The following is an 18643-nucleotide window of genomic DNA, read 5'->3' as shown; positions in this document are numbered from 1 at the left end:
AATAATAAGTTTTTAAGTGAGTGACGTATTTGAAAGCTGTTCAAGTTATTTATGTATATTAGCTTTTTTGTGCATTTTTAATTCCTCCCGGGTTAAATGTTTTTATATTGTTTATTTAATATATATATATATATATATATTCACTGGAGGAAAGATGCATGTAGAAGTTTCTGGCCCACATATGGGCACCGGACCCCTGTGGGGAGTTTGAGTCTCTCCATAATAAAAGTCTGTGTGAGTGGCCTTTCTCCTTGTCCTGATTTAGATCTAATTATAGACCCCTATAATCGGCAGAAACAATGCACCTTTTTAGCACTGTATATATATATATATAATGCACTCTCTCTATATATATTAACACAGGTATATGTGTGTGTGCACAGGTGAGTGTGTGTTTTGAGGTCACGCTGTTAAACTCTCGAAATAAATAACCACAGAACTGGCAAAGGACCTGAAAGTGGACAAGGGCCATTCATTACCAGACCTCTACAGGGCAATCACCTATAACGTCTGCATTATTTAAGAGGGAGAAAGAGGGGTAAATATTCCGATATTCCAGTTTCTGTCCTGTCAGCAGTTATTCTGTATTCCACACCTTAACCACCTGCATTAGCTGGAAAACACTTGTGCACAAAGACACCGCTTATTCACAGATTTCTTTACGAACTTTCACTAACACACAAGGTCATCAGTAGAAGTGATCAGACACTAGTGAGTAATCCAGCACAAGCAGATCAACTAACTCAGCGCTGTCAGCATCAAATAAACATGACTTCTGTGTTTACTGCTTTCAAATGTCTAAACAAAGACACAGTCAAGCTGCACAACTAGATTACACCACGAGACTGGACTAGATTACATCACAGATTCTTACACTGGATCACACATGCCTATCAAGAGGACAACCAGTCTGACATTCAGGGACAAATGAGTCAGTCAGAATTACACTAGCGCTCAAAAGTTTGGATTTTTGGGTTTTATGATTTTTTTTTTTTTTTTAAAGAAGTCTCTTCTGCTCAGCAAGGCTGCATTTATTTGATCGAAAATACAGGAATATTGTGAAATATTATTACAATTTAAAAGAACTGTTTTAAAAGTGAATGTATTTTAAAATGTAATTTATTCCTGTGATGCAAAGCTGAATGTTCAGCATCATTACTCCAGTTTTCAGTGTCACGTGATCCTTCAGAAATCATTCTAATATGCTGATTTGCTGCTGGAAAAAAAATATTGCTAAGGTTGAAAGCAGTTGTGGTGCCACTTCATATGTTTGTGGAAACTGTGATACACTTCCATTACAGTTTGGGGGTAAGTAAGAAAGAATAAGGTAAAAAAGAAAGTTGAAAGACATGAATGATACATTAAATTGATACTGTCGAAAGTGTCAGTAAAGACATTTATAATGTTATAAAACATGCATTTCAAATAAATGCTGTTCACTGAACGTTCTATTAATCAAAATGTATAATAAGAACCACTATTTATAATTGAGGACCAATAATATTTGATAATAACTGAGCAGCAAATCCTCATATTAGAATGATTTCTGAAGGATCATGTGACACTGAAGACTGGACTAACGATGCTGAAAATTCAGCTCATATTCACATAAAAAAGTTATTTTAAACTGTAATAATATTCACAGTATTATTGTTTTTACTGTAGAGACTTCTTTCAAAATCTTACCGACCCCAGTCTTTTGAACGATATGGTGTGTACATACAATAAAGAATAATAATTGTTCAAATCGTGGTCATCATTATAATGCATGGTATGAAAACTCTGATGCATGAAAAGTGAAAATGTCTGGGCACAAAGTAACATTCAGCAAATCTTTAAGCATGTGCAGCCCATTTGAAAGGGATTAACAAGTGAAAGGATGTGCAAGAGAAAAAACGGACTTGATTTTATATGTTGGTTAATTGATTGGATGGCGCAATGTGGAGTCAAGTCAAGTACAGAGATTTTGTGCTTTAGAATAACGTGCAGCATGTAACTGTGCACAATAGGATCAGCAACATGGAAGAAAGGGGTAATTTTTTGACCCATAAAACTGTAATTTCACATTCTGACAGTCATCACAGCTCACCTAGAGCTTATATCACATCACAGCTAAACCCAGATTTCTCTATATAACCTGTTAAAACATAATATTTCCTGCATGGAACTTGATAACACATCAGTTCTGGAAATAGAAATGGTTATGTGTGGGAGAGAGGGAGCAAGAGAGAGAAAGAGAGAGAGAGAGAGAGAGCATGTAATTAGATGACTAAAGACTTAATTGTCTTTCATCTTAGAACACTCTGCTGTTCCAGCATGCAAATACAAGAAGACACATTCCCTCGCTCGCTCTTCCATCTCTTTTCATGAAGTCAGCGAATCAGACACTCATTGTAAGCGTGATACGCTAATAGCTTTAACTGATTTCTTAACTGTTCTCTCAGGACAGATTCCTCTAGGGGTGTTACACCAGCTCAGGCTATACGTATGCATGTTTCTGTGCATTTGAGTGATATTCAGACTTTAATTGCTTTATTAAAGTGGTACACCTTCATCCCAAACCTTTTCCAATCTCAGAACTAGAAGTTCACAACGTTGAGGTTAAAGTGATTACCTGACATTGAGATTCTGTCATCATTTACTCATCCTCATGTTGTTGCAAACCCATTACTTTCTTGTTTTATCTGTGGAACATAAAACAAGATGTTTTAAAGAATGTTCATGCTGCTCTTTAATATGCACTAAAAGTCACTGTCGAGCTTCAAAACAGCAACATAAATCTTGTTTCACAGAAGAAAGACCATCATAGAGGTAAAGTTAAACTTTTATATATATATCAATATTTCCATTCAAAAGATAACATCCAACACAAACCTATGTATTACAACAACAGTGGTTACATACACACTGAATACTGGCGTAATGATGCTGAAAACTCATCTCTGATCACAGAAATAAAATACATTTTAGAATATATTAAAAAAAATATATTGTAAAAGTAATAATATTTCACACTTTTACTCTATTTTGGGGTTTAAAAATACAATCTTGATGTGCATAAGATTATCCTTTCAAAAACATTTTAAAATAGTACAACCTAAAAATGTTGAAAGGTAGTGTATACATTGCTAAGTAGTCTAAGAATGTATCTCAGTGGAGAAACTAAATGTGATTTTTACTTCCATTACCATATGAGTCTTGCTTCAGATGTAGAGGTCCAGAGTTCAAATCTCAGACAAGCCCCCAATTACGGTCCACTTGAGCTCAATGGTGCAGGGTGTGCAGAGAGTGAAACAAGCACTGGTTTCACACAGACTTTAGGTCAGAACAGCCACATTCACGAGTAACTTGATAATGACATGAAATATTAACACACCCACATCCCCCGTCCCCCAACACACACACATTGAATATTAATGCAGCATCCTTTTCTTGCAGATTGGATGTAAACATGCATGTCGTGTATGACACATGATCGTCACTGCCGAGACGTGCCGCTTTTCTTCAAGGAGTTGAAACTGTCGTCTCTATCTGTCTCTCTCTTGGAGATCACTTGTGGTAGCTGTGTGAATTTAAGTAGTGATACATGGTAAGTGTTTTCCGTTAATTACGGCAGTGTGTGTGTGTGTGTGTGTGTGTGTGTGTGTAGGAGCGATGGAAAACTCATTAATGGGGCGGTTAATATTTGATGTGGGTTCTGGGGGTTTGGTTTACGGGCTGAGTGGGTCGTAGCGGTGATGAGGAGGGTGAGAAAGGGATGCCGTCGCCGTGGTCGCCCAGTGAAAGTGAGAGAGGGGTGAAACAGAGGAGATGATCAGAGGAGCAGCAGTTTCATTAAGAGAGAGATGGAAAAACACCTCTGAGGCCAGATACCTCCACGTGTGTGTGTGTGTGAGGGAGAGGACAAGTGTGTGTGTGTGTTTGTTCTATACAAAATTATATGTCTGTTTCATGTTTCTCATATAACTCCACAATCTGTAATAAAATTATTTCAGGTTAATATTTAATGTAAAGCACATTTGTTTGGTAAGTAAATAAGCAGGATAATTTGCAGTCATCTAGTCAAAATAGACTGACTATAGCTGACAGACGGACTATTCTGATATATAAAAATCTGTATCTGATAATCAATATACACTGTAGTTCAAAAGTTTGGGGGCAGAAAGATGTTTTTTAAAGAAGTCTCTTCTGCTGACCACGACTGAATTTTTTGGTTAAAAAATACAGTAAAAACAGAAATATTGCAAAATATTATTGCAATTTAAAAACTGCTTTCTGTTTGAATATTTTTTTAAATATAATTTATTCCTGTGATCAAAGCTGAATTTTCAGCATCATTACTCCAGTCTTCAGTGTCACATGATCCTTCAGAAATCATTCTAATATGCTGATTCTGGTTATTAATGTTGAAAACACTTTTGCTGCTTTTGTCCATTTTATGGAAACCGTGATACATTAATTATTTAGAATTCTTTGATGTATAGAAAGTTGAAAAGAACAGCATTTATTTGAAACAGATAACTTAGCTGTCACTTTCAATCAATTTCATGCATCCTTGCTAAATAAAAGTATTAATTTCTTATGATTTCTCATTTGTATATATGGTATTTCTAAAAGTACCTTTGAGTATCATAGCATGCCATAGTAATCAGTACTATGATATATCATAAGCATCATGGTATTACCATCTGATACAGCACACTTTTGTCAGTTACACTTTATTTTAAGTTGTCTTTGTTACAGTGTAATTATACATTTAAGTACTGAGAAGTATTAATTAACTACATGTACTTACTATATGGTTAGGGTTAGGATTAGGATTTGGCTTAAGGTTACTTGCATGTAATTATGCATAATTAATTGAAATTAATTATAATATAAGTAAATGTAACGTGTAACAAGGACACCTTAAAATAAAGTGTTACCCTTATACCTCTGTCTCCTGTTCTTTTTCCAAATAACATTAATTATGTCCAAATTGGATTTGTTAATTAAAGTTTCTCTCTCCCAGAAGAAATCCAACAAGCCCCAGCATTTCTGCTCATTAGTTTCGCTCCTGAAACAGACACTCGTTCCATTCAGGCAAAGGTCAGGAGGCCATTCCAGTCATTAATGCAAAAAGAAAAAGGAAAGGTCTCCTTACGCAGAGTGTGACCTCTGACGGCGGGCCGTCCCGTCCTCGTTCAGCCTGAAATCCAAGAATGGCTCAGCCCTTGACCTTGTACAACACTCTCACCGTCACACACACACACTTTAAGAGCTGTCAACCCTGCAAAACTCTACACTGATAATAAAAGAGTGCGAGAGAGAAATAGAGAGAGAGATAAAGGTCTTTAAAAGCTCGCAGCGCTCCCGCTTTCCTCTCGGGAATGACAGGCCTAATGCAGGATGACTGCACTCTTTCTGTAAAGGAACGACAGACGCACAGAATGAAAAGAAAAACCGTCTGATGCTGAGCTATAGTGACTTGTGTAAAAGACGGACTAAAAAAGCAATGAAAAGAAGAAATGACGTAATGAGAAATTGTATGAACTGAAAAGCATAATACCGCTCAACAGAAACGTTACACGGGCCTAGAAAAGCTAATGAAGCTTAAAGGTCAGCTTTGAGATCATAATGTCCTACTATGTAAAAGTTAAAATAAACATTTTGGCAAAATACACATTGTAAATGTTCACGATTATTGGCTTATGCTTGTCAAAGATTCATCCCAGTGGTCCATTGTTTTCAGAACAATTTTTTATTTGACATGGCATCTTAAAAACAGTGCTGACTGTTAACAAACGTTGGACCGCTGACCTCATACGTCATCCGCCCGGAACTGCTTCTGTGTACAACTGTTGGCGCAAGCTACATTAAAGGGATTATTACGTTTTGAATATGGATATTTTTCTTACAAAAACGCATCGATTCGCTACAGAAGGCCTTTGTTCGGGAATTCCAGGAAGTGATATGGATGTGATGTAACTCTCCAAAAGCAGTGTTTATATGGAGCAAAACTCCATTCACAGGAATAACGTCAGTAATGCATGACCAGAAGTCCCTCCACCTAGAAAATTAGGACAATTTAGAAAGTTTACAGCTCAAATAACATTCATTCATACTGAAATTTTTTTTTAACAGAAGTTCAAGTTTCACATTTTTGCTTTTAAACCAATTGTAATTTGCATTCAACACTCCTTTTAATATTATGCTGTATATAGCACGTGCAGAACTGTGCATGTGTGTATTGTGCATGTTTGTATTGAGCATCAGCTGTGTGTCTGTCTGTGGGTGGAGCAGCTGTCATTCATTCCCCTGGTGAAGGTGGTTCAGACGTATAACCATGGTGATCGTCATCCAGTCGGCAGCGATTCAGAGGCGTTTAGATCTGACGCCGTTAAGTAATAACTTCATACACGCTGATGGGTTACAACAGGTCACGTTACGCAGCCAGACACAAACATGCCCATTCAAATATTATATGCAGATCACTAAATCACATGTGTCAGATCTAGACACAATCACTTTTTCTCCATTGTTTTTCACATACGTGTGCTGATAGCAACAAATATAACATACTTACTAACTTTTAAATAGGAGAAAACATATATTTTGTTTCTGTCATTGAAGTCTGTATGTTTAATAAAACTCATCAGTGAAAATTACAGTTAATGTAGAAAGAATAGAACTCTTTGAGATCTGCATCGTATTTTCAGGAATTCAAAAAACCTGATCAGTAACACTTTACAATAAAGTTCTATTTGGTAACAACTAATTTAGTTAACAGCAACTAACGAAGAAAAATGCTAACGCATTTATTACTTGCAATGTTAATCTCAACAACTACTAGTACATTATAAAAATCAAAAGTTGTATCTGTTAACATTATTTAAAGAAATAAGCTATAATTAACTAACAAGTTGTATTTTCATAAGGAAGCCTGTTTAAAGGGGTCATATGATGTTGCTAAAGTCCTCCATAAAATGTGCTGCACACATCTGAATATTTGGGTTGAACTGTTCTGGAACAGTGTTGTAAATACAACTTAACCACTGATTTCTAGTCGTGTCCTCTTTTGGAAGACCAAACAAAGTAGTTTCACTTTCACAACGAAACACAGCGCCTTCACGTCATACATACTTTTGTCATACAATTCTGGCTTTCTAACATGCAATTGCGATTTTATATCATACAATTCTGACCTTAACACGCAATTGCAACTTTATATTGTGCAATTCGGACTTTGTAACATGCAATTGCGATTTTATATCACACAACTCTGACTTTATAACAGGCAATTGCGAGAAACAAAGTCAGATTTGTGAGATAAAAGGTCGCAATTACCTTTTTAATTTTTTATTCAGTGGCAGACAATGCTGGGTAGTAACTGATTACCAGTAATCTAGATTATGTAATCAGATTTTTAAAAATGTTGTATTTGTAACTGGATTATATTTAATTTTAAAATGCTCATAATCAGATTACAGTTACTTTTTTATGGATTTCAACTCCCTCTGAGATTTAAAGTTAATATTTCAATATTTTAACAACACATTCACATGTTTTCTTATGTCGGTTAATGGTTATTTTGACAGGTAAACAAATAAAATATTTCAAATTTGAGTGTTCAAGCATTTTTCATTTTTTTTTTATCATTTTAATTTGAAATTTTAAAGATTTAATTAATAGCTTTTCATCAACTCACACACCCCCTGCAGTTCTTTACTTTACCCCAGTTTGGGAAACCCTGGTGTAATGTAATTTTGAATGCATTTGATGATGTTTTTTATTTTTTATTATTTATTTATTTAACAATAATCCCATTTAAAGTTAGGTCAGAAGCAATCTAAAAGTAATCCAAAAGTAGTCAGAATACATTACCTGAAGAGTAATCTAGATTACATTACTGACTACAATTTGTAAGTAATCTACCCAGTACTGGTGGCGGCAAAGGGATTCCATATTTTAATTAACTACTGTTAACAAAGATGAATAAATACTGTAACAAATGTATTGCTCACTGTCAAACGTTAACTAATGGTACTTTTTTGTAACGTGTTACCGTCTGATCTTATAACGCTCTTCTCTATATTTTGCCATTTTGTCAGATGAACCACATAATGAGCCATCGTTATTTTTTTATATCAGCCCATATGCTGTAAAAAACTGAAACATGCAAACATAGACAAGCAGACACGAAACAAATGTGTCAAGAAACAAGCAAGAAAACCTATGAACTTATGAACTTTAAGATATTAACTAAGCTGTGTATATAAATTGAAGCATTCTGAGGAAAAACAAGCAATATATTCATTTTCCAGTCAGTGGCTTCAAAGATGATTTCAGTTCTTGGAAATGAAGTTGTTTTCCTTTGTTTCCATGTTATGACACATGAACTACCCAGAGATGACTTCAGGGCCTTGTTGATTTATTGATGAACTCCTATAAGAGGTGTATCTCTGTCTGTCTGGAGAGATTGAGAACGTCTGACAGTAAAGGTGCTCTATCTGAAGTCTGCTCATCTTACAGATACTCAAAACGTGTACTTAAGTACAATACTCAAGTAAATGTACTTAGTTACTGTCCGCCTCTGGTGTGAGGGTGTTATAGCGTCTTCTCAAAGATACATACAGTAGCATAAAGAAAGAACAAATGTGAGTCTAACACACACACACACACACACACACACGCAAGTAGACGCTAACAAAAAATGTACCACATATTGCATCATATTTCAGTCCTTTCAGCACATTATTTCATTCTAATTGTGTACGATAATGAGAAAAATTCTTTTAAATGCAATGTAATTTTTAAAATACATTGTAAAGCATCCTTTTTATAATTCAAGGTATTTGATGTACTAAATTACTTTGAGGCTGATTTGATTAATAATAAATAAATATTATTACATTACTAATTATTATAATTATTTATTATAGACACCATTTCCTTCCAACTGTGCGCTATAATGTGAAAAAATATAATTAATTTAATGCAAAAATGTATGTATGTATGTTTGTATATATACTGTAGATATACTTTTTTACAATTGTGGTTCATCAAGGTATTATTCGATTTATTCTGATTTTAATAATACTAAAATAAATAATTATGTCTGAACAGGATGATTTTCATAACAATTTAACAGTAATAAGTGTATATGTATACAAAAGTAAAGTCAAATGTCAAAAGTAATGACATATGTAGGGGAGAGGGGGGCACAAAGTAACACTTTTTGACTTTCTCAGTTTGTGTAAATCCACATGGGGTTCATAGTATAATTTTTTTATCCACAGTAATTTTACACTTTTCTAGTACAAATACGTCACTTTGTTTCATAATTACAGAGCTGCAACTTCACAGACACATTCTGGGGACACCAGAGACTTATATTACATATTGTAAAAAGGGGCATAATATGTCTCCTTTAAATCTATTTTAAGCCTATTAAGCCAAAAAAAATTAAGCCTATTTTTGGTCTTAAAAAGTAAATGGTTTTTGCACAATTAAAATAATTACTTAAATGTCATAAAAATAATATCATAATGCAAGACATAATGATCCTAAACACAGAGTTTCTGTTTTTCCTGTTGATTTTGGGGTTAAGTTCATCTTTTTTTGCACAGGTAAAATAAATGCGTAAATGTCATGCAAATAATGTCACAATGAAAGAAGTCATTAGAGTCCTAAAAGTATAATTAATTATATGCATTTTTTTTTTAAATAAGACATTGTTTTCTTAAAGAAAATGAAGCTTTATGTTTGTCATGAAAACATGCACACAATGCAAGGATTCAAAAAGATGTTATAAAACTATGCAATATGTTATTTATTGCTTTTTTCTTTTGTGGTAAATTTGATCTTTCTTGACTATTTCCATGAGATTCACACAGTAAGAAGTGATTTAAGACAGATCTGCTCTATACTGGTGTACTAGTCATAAATCATTCGCACACACACACACACACACACACACACACACACACACGTGTCCTTGAAACTTTATCCAAACTCTTCTAATTACATTACCCCACACAATTAATTGATAGAGATGAGTGTGTGTTAATCCACTAATTCGTTTCAGATATCTGTTACTCATTTGTAATCTTGATGCCACTGTACATTATTGGCTGCAGTGTGACATGATGGCTGATATACACACACACACACACACACACACACACACACACAGGACCTCCACAGGGCTGCTGATGGGAGTGTCACCCCCGCGAGGAATCGTCCAATCACTGACACCCGCGATCAAACCCCACACAGCCCGCCTTCTGAGGTATTCATGACATGTGACCTCAGGTGACCTTACAGAACCAGAACCAGAAAAGGCTAATCTAACAGCACAAAACACACAATACTGGCTCAAATAGTTAACTACAATTTTTGTTTTAAGAAATTAAAACTTTTATTCAGCAAGGATGGATTAAATTAATCAAAAGTGACAGTAAAGACATTTACAGCCTTACTAAAGATTTCTATTTCAAATAAATGCTGATCTTCTGAACCTTTTATTCATCAATTAATTTTTTTTTTTTTAGAAAAATAAAATGTATCACCATTTCCACAAAGATATTTAGCAGCACAACTGTTTTCAGCAATGATAATAATCAGAAATATTTCTTGAGCAGCAGCGCTTTACATTTCTTGAAATAATACACTTCTGAGCATTAAACATTGACTGTCAGTCTTCATTCACCTATTCCTCATGGTTTCTCATTAAAATACATTAAAGTAAATAGTGTAAATTACATCACTAATGTCATAGAATAGAAATATTTCTTGAGCAGCAGCTCAGCATATCAGAGTGATTTCTGAAGATCATGTGACACTGAAGACTGGAGTAATGATGCTGAAAATACAGCTTTGATCACAGGAATAAGTTACATTTTATAAGATATTCACATAGAATACAGTTAATTGAAATTGTAATAATATTTAACAATTTTACTGTATTTTGAATCAAATAAATGCAGCCTTGGTGAGCATAAGACACTTCTTTTAATAAAATCTTTCTGAAATCAGTAGTGCACTATACGGCTACAGAGGATAAGTGAGCGTGATGTACGGTCGGACGGACAGATCCTTCTCATAATGAAGCTTTTAAATTTAAAAATTAAGATTTTATTTCTGGCCATGTATGAAGCAGTATCCATGACAACGGGACTGAGGATCAGTAAAGAGAGCAGCAGTGTGTTGGTGTGATGCGTTTAAGTGTGTCCATGAGAGAAACATTGCTGGTCATCACACGTTAACCGCTTCTGTCACTAGTCAGTGCTCTTAAACTCACACACTTACAAGAAGTTGACAAGAAATTCTTCAAAAAAAATATTCTTACTCAGCCTGTGAATTCTGACTACAACTTCTCTGTTTTGCGTGCTTTCAGTGAGCTGAACGAGAGATCTCAGAAGCCCATCTCGGCCGACAGTGACCCATGCAGAGGTTCAGTGCCTGTCGAAAAGTGCAAGCCGTGCTGTGCTGTGATGGATAAGCACTGAATTAGTCCGGCTAAATCCATGTGCACTGATGGGAACAAAGAGGGAATGAGGGGTCCGGACACGGAGTGGAAACACTGCATTACAGCAAAGCCTGGGAGAATGAAGCTGATGCAACAGCCCAGAGATGACCAGCACACACACACTTCACAGGCCAACACATGAATTTATCAACACAGTGTTACTGTGGAAAAACAGGAATATTGTGAAATATTTTTATCATTTAAAATAACTGTTTTCTACTGTAATACATTGTAAAATGTAATTTATTTCTGTGCTCAAAGCTGAATTTTCAGCATCATTCCTCCAGTCTTCACTGTCACATGATCTTCAGAAATCATTCTAATATGCTGATTTGCTGTTTAAAAACATTTCTGATTATTATCAATGTTAAAAACAGTCATGCTGCTTCATATTTCAGTGGTACATTTTATTTTTCTGGATTTTTTGATGAATAGAAAGTTTAAAAAAAACAGCATTTATTTGAAATAGAAATCTTTTATATAATTATAAATGTATTTACTGTCACTTTCAATTTAATGCAGAATAGAAGTAGTAATTTTTTAAACAGTAGTGTATGACATAATATGAATTGCTGGTAGCACTTTATTTTACAGTCCTGTTACTCATGTACATACTATGCACTTATTATACTAATTACAATAACTAGGTAATAACTAGGTACTAACCCTGAACCTAGCCCTAAAGCTAACCCTACCCCATGTAGTTACCTTATATTACCCGTACTTTCTTATGTAGGTGCACTGTAAGTACATGTAAGTGCACGTACTGTAAAATAAAGTGCAACCGAATTTTTTAATCTATGATCTGAATATTCTGTTTTCTTTGTTTGAGTATTTAAAAACATTTCATAATTATGCTATTATACTGTAGAATTGGAATGAACAGACTCAGTTACATCATCATCTCTCTCTCTCTCTCTCTCTCTCTCTCTCTCTCTGTCTGTGTGTGAATGGTGGATGTCCAGAACTGCCTGAAGTTAGACCTTCTTGTCACTCCACCATATGCCTCAGCCAGTCGGCATATGTCTGACCAACCCATTTACTTCACACACACACACACACACACACACACACACACACACACACACACACACACGCACGCTGCCAGAGACCTGCTGCTTTAAACATTTCATGCTGTATGTCCATTCAAACCACTTCAAATTAATTGTTCACCACCCAAAAATCTGTACGCTGATATTTAAAAAAAAACTGTTATACAGCTTATGCCATAAAATCACAGTTACTACATATGTCAAGCTACAAGAAAGACAAAAACATACGTATATAAAATACATATTCAAGCTTACTCAACTACTGTCAAATCACATTGTTCAATTACTACACAAAAGAAATTGAAATGTTTGCACTTTATTTGTGTTTCATATATATATATATATATATACATATACACACACACACATTTTTTTATTTATTTATATTTTTTCAATCTTTTTTAATTGTTAGTTTTGAAACAAATGTTTATTTATTGTCTTTAATTTATTGTAGTGCCATCAAACGATTAATCGCAATTAATCGCATCCCAAATAAAAGTTTTTGTTTGCATAATATATGTGTGTTCTGTGTATATTTATGATGTATATATAAATACACACACATACAATATATATTTTGAAACTATTTACATGTATTTACATGTCTATATTTATATAAATAAATATATTTAATATATAAACATAACCTATTTTTCTGAAATATATACATGCATGTCTGTGTATTTATTTATACATAATAAATATACACAGCACACATACATATATTATGTAAACGAAAACTTTTATTTTGGATGCGATTAATTGCGATTAATCGTTTGACAGCACTAATATATTGCATCAATTAAAAAGTACATTATGTTTTCAGTCCTTTTCAACCAGTTCACAGAAAAAGGTCAAAATTGATGTTGTAATGTTCTATACACTGAAAAAAAAAACTGATGAAGGAATTACTTTCAAACAACTTTTACTCACAATTTTACAAATAATTAGAAAGAAAGAGCAAGCAACTCCCTGAATTAAACATGACATTTTAAAGTAGAAAGACTAACATTGTATTTTCCTGTAAAATGTACACAAATAATCTTTATTTTATATACTAACTTTTACAAAATTTTAAAGTGCACCTAAGATAAACTAAAGCAAGTTTCAAAACAATATTTTTAATGCAAGTTTTGCATCAGCAATTTTCTGAAAGAACTCATAAAGACCCAAAAATAATGCAGACAGGAACAGATCACTTAGTTGCAGTGTGTGTGTGTGTGTTCTGGACTAAACTGGGTTCCGCTGGCAGATAGATTTAACTCCGTGAGAGCCTAACCAGCTACAAATAGCACCAGTCTTACACACACACACACAAACACTTGTCATTGCATAGACAGACACAAATCACTCTCTGGATTTATCACTTTGACACACACACACGCGTCTCTCTCGATCGTGAGAGCTACTCAGTGTTAAGGAGGTTAAAATTAGCACTAAAAAGCTGATGAAGTTTACAGCCAAGAACACATTGCTGGACAAACAGGTGGGAAAAAGAGAGCAAAAGAGGACATTCTCTTGTCCAAGTTTTCTCATGAAGCTCTGGGGTATATCTATCTATATCTATATTTATAGATTGATATATTAAATTATCTTATACTAAACATTTTTTAATTATATAAATGAATGAATTTCATTACCATTTTACAGATGAGAGAAATTATATATTTATACATAAAATTATATAATTTAAAAGGATAGAAATTATAATAAACGGATCGCTATGATCACAAAACAGTTGTCTGAAAATGTTACAATTTTCATTTTTATTATTTTAACATTGTCACAGTAAGTGGAATTTATACATGTACATTTTATTATTTTTATTAATTATTTCATTAATTATTTTTCATTTTTATTATTTTATTACGACTCCGCGGGTGTGAAAAACTATCAGCCATTAGACCCGCTCGCTTCTGTCCTTCTCCATCTCTCCATCTCTCTACAGGCTCCCCTCTACGTCAACTTTAACCCAACCTGTCTCTCTCTTTAACCCTGCTGAGTCTGCCCCTCTCAACTCCACACACATTTCTGTGGATATCTAAATAATCTAATCGAAACTAATTATAGTTACTGCAGATGAACTCAAAAAAACTCAGCAAAAGAAAACTTTTGGATTTTTAGAATAAAACATTATGTGCTTTGTGTATAAAATGTTTTCACAATTGAAGATAGTTGATGCTTTTGTTCAGTTTTGCTAAATTTTAGTCACTTCACACACACACACACACACACACACACACACACACACACACATAGAGGGAAACTTTAGAAACAGTCACACCATACAGTAATATCTTTGGATATTATAATACTGAAGAATACTGAATAAAGAAAACAATAAATAATGCATGTAGAGGAGTCAGGAAAAATAAAAAAATAAAATAAAATAGCAAATTATAGGTAAAATGTCAACATTTTGTTTTGGCTAAAATAAACTATAATTGTCATTGAATAAATGTACAAGATTTAAACATTTAATTTGCCCCAGCAGACAAGGATAAGTCCGTTCCATTCTTAAGAGCCTCCAAAATTAATGTCACTGATTTAAAAAAAAAACAACACTATAAATTTAATGCAATTTATAATAATATTTAATCAGAACTTTTGAATGGCTGAAAGATTTTTTTGCATCTACCAGCAAAACCAAAACACAGCAAATCATATTGCATAAATTGTACAGAGTCGAGTGCTGTGGCTCAGGCAGGTGTGATTTCTCGTCTGTCAGTGATGTATCTGTCAGGTAGTAGTGGCGTACTGTGTGGTATTCCACAAAAATCACTTACAGCACTAAGAAGAGAGCAACATCTGAGCAATAAAATATTCAGACTTACACAGAGTCACACTTAGTCACTGAATGTTCAGTGCATCCCAGAACAAAAGCTTCACTGCAAACACCACGCAAAAAGAACAACAAAATATGAAGGTGTGAAAAGAGAAAATGGATAAGCAGCAGAAAACACACATTAGAAGAGAAACAGAGAAATGAGAACTGGCTCAAAGACTAAACCTGAAATAGAGCAGAAAGACTAGAGATAGAGAGAGAAAGAGAGAGAGGGGAATAGTCTGGGAACAATAGTCTGCATGTGGGAGGACAAGAATCTTCTATTTTACATCTCCAGAAACAAACACAGCATAAGAGAAGAGCAGAGGCATGCTGAGTAAACCAGGAGCTGCTTAGTTAGAGGGGTTTTAGTCAAGCATCACTATTATTATTTATCCTACTTGGGGTTAGTGATTTGAAAAAAACAAATAACCCCATCCTTCCCCATTTGAGTCATTGAATCATTCCCTAAATCATGCAGCTTGTTCTGGAAAGGTGTACTTTACCCAACTTATCTGAGCAACTGCATAGCAATGTGCTAAAAACACACCCTAACAACCACCTAGCAACGCTTTAACAAACCCTAGTAACTTCATAGCAATATGCCAAAACAACTTAATCACAAAGCAACCACCCACAACATATGACCACCCTACCAACTGCTTTGCAGAAAATCACTCAGAAAACATTCAGAAAATCTTAGCAATGCCTTAGCAACTTTCCAGAACACCCTAGCAACTGCACAGCACCATGCTGAAAAACACTCACCTAAAAACCACAAAGCAACATCCTCACAACCACCCAGAATGATCTAACAATTAGCCTATATAGATGATTAAAATAAGAACAACACATTAACAACTGCATAGCAACGCCTTGGCAACCAACCACAACATTCTAGAATCTGTATAGTAAAATAAAACACTCGCAATGCCCTAGCAACCACCCAATGCATCCTAGTGTTGCGATGCTGTTGCACAAGCAAGCATCATGCAACCTGGCAACCCTACAAACTACACAGCAACATTCTAAAGACACTCAGTGACACCTTAACAACCACCCATAACACCCTAGCAACCTAAACAACCACCAAGTAACACTCAGAATAACACCTTAGGACATTCTAATCTAGAATCTGTATAGTAAAATAAAACACTCACAATGCCCTAGCAACCACCCAATGCATCATATTGTTGCGATGCTGTTGCACAAGCAAGCATCATGCACCCTGGCAACCCTACAAACTACACAGCAACATTCTAAAAACATTCAGTAACACATTAACAACTCAGAATAACACCTTAGGACATTCTAGAATCTGTATAGTAAAATAAAACACTCCTTAGCAACCACAAACCAATACCTTAGCAACCACCCAGAACATTATTTCTATACTTCATAACGAAATTGTGAATGGTGTTTTCTCATGCAAAACTTTCCACCATGATGTTAAGATGCTGTGGGCGGTTGCCAGGGTGTTGCTATGCATTTGCTAGGGTGTTCAGGGTATATTGACATATAGTTGCTAGGACATTCTGGCTGGTTGTGATGTTACTTTGTGGTTGTTTAGGTGAGTGTTTTTTTTTTTTTCAGATGTTGCAATGCAGTTGCTAAGCTGTTGCTAAGACTTTAGAATTTTTTTGCATGTTGCTGTACAGTTTGTATGCGGCTGTGATGCTTGACTATACAACACTTGCTAGGTGTTATCTAACGTGTTTCTTTTTTAGCATTATACAGAATCTCCCAGCTGACTGCTGCACATGACATTAATGACAGCAACAGTGTGAGACAGCGCTTCAACAGGTGTGTGTGTGTGTGTGTGTGTGTGTGTGTGTGTGATGCTCTTGTCTACCCCTCCAGTACTTCACGTTCCATCCATCTTCCCTTTCTCTGTCTGTTTCATTTTTGGAAAGTGTGATGCTGAGCTCTAGATCACCATGGAGACCCTGACTCTCTCCAGGAAACACCTCAAAATGCTTCAAAGCGCTGATGGTGTGCCAATCACCATGGAGACTTCAAGTGTTCAGAATATTGCCCTACACCAACCCTGCCCCTAAACCTACCCCTTACAGGAAACTTTCTGCATTTTTACAATTTAAAAAAAAACTTTGTTTTCTTTATTTTTATACCAGTTTTACAAATGAGGACGTCCCAAAGTGAGGTTTTTGGAGATTTTGTCAGGTTTAGCTCACTTTTGGGTACAAATTTGTCCCCAAAATATGGTTAAGTAGGTACACACACACACATACACACATACACACACACACACAACAGTTTTAATGAAAACTGACATCTTCACAGTTTCGTGGGTAAAAACAGAAGCGCTGATGTTTGGTTGGTATTGAAAATTCTGAGCTAAGATTAAATTTAGTTTCACAAAAACTGTTGTGGCAAATACTTCAAAAATAGACAGAGAGAATGCAAGCCGTGGCAAAACTAGAAGAAAAGCATCACTATTTCTAATGCTTATAGTTAGAACTAGTATTGTGATCAAGTGTGCTAAAGTTCAGAGGGAGTGATTTAGCCATAATTAATAGACCAGAAAATCACAGATCAATTTGGTACATGATACTTCATGAATGCACCCTTCACTAAACAAGTTATGCTTTGCTTTAAGAAAATCAAGTCCATTCATATTTTGTGCATTGTGCCATCATTGTCATGAGATTTAAGCACATAAAATCTGATTGCATTATTGCAAAAAATAATGTATTATTTAAATTGTTGCATGTTTATACATTGCAAAAGTATTTGTGCTGCCTTTAATTTATGCTGATTTTATAATTAAATAAAATTATTGCACTATAATACTCTTTACTATGATGCAGTAAAAATATTTAAATTGTAAAATATATATACAGTACATCATAATGAATTTGATAATGAATTTGATGTTCTGATTTTAATTTATGCTGACTTTATAATTTAAAAATTACTATACTATTATACTCTTTATTATAATACAGTAAACATTAAAATGTAAAAATTAAATTAAAAAATAAATTGTAAAATATTTATATATTATGATAATATTGGTTGTACAAATCTAATGAGAATTTAATAAGAATTCCTAAAAGACTTGAAAGTCAAACCCCCAGATGCATTACAGTAATGAGGATTTGGTAACAAAATGTGCTCAAATATCATAAAATTGTCACGAGTGCTGCTGGAGAAGATCAGACACTCACTGAAACAGCATTCACACACACAAGCGAATAAAAAAGCTTTTCATAGAGGAAGATGGAGAAAGTTAGTGAG

At 34.5% G+C, this 18643-nt stretch overlaps 1 protein-coding gene across 1 annotated transcript in view; it reads right to left on the bottom strand.

Annotated features, from left to right (window-relative positions):
- dnah3 (dynein axonemal heavy chain 3) overlaps positions 1-18643 on the bottom strand; it is a 69260-nt gene that overhangs the window by 49765 nt on the left and 852 nt on the right. The window lies entirely within an intron of this gene.

This window comes from Sinocyclocheilus anshuiensis, unplaced genomic scaffold (genome assembly GCF_001515605.1).
Source record: "Sinocyclocheilus anshuiensis isolate Anshui unplaced genomic scaffold, SAMN03320099.WGS_v1.1 scaffold415, whole genome shotgun sequence".
Taxonomy (NCBI): domain Eukaryota; kingdom Metazoa; phylum Chordata; class Actinopteri; order Cypriniformes; family Cyprinidae; genus Sinocyclocheilus; species Sinocyclocheilus anshuiensis.
Note: the sequence above shows the minus strand (reverse complement) of the source record. Positions and strands in the feature narration are given on the sequence as shown.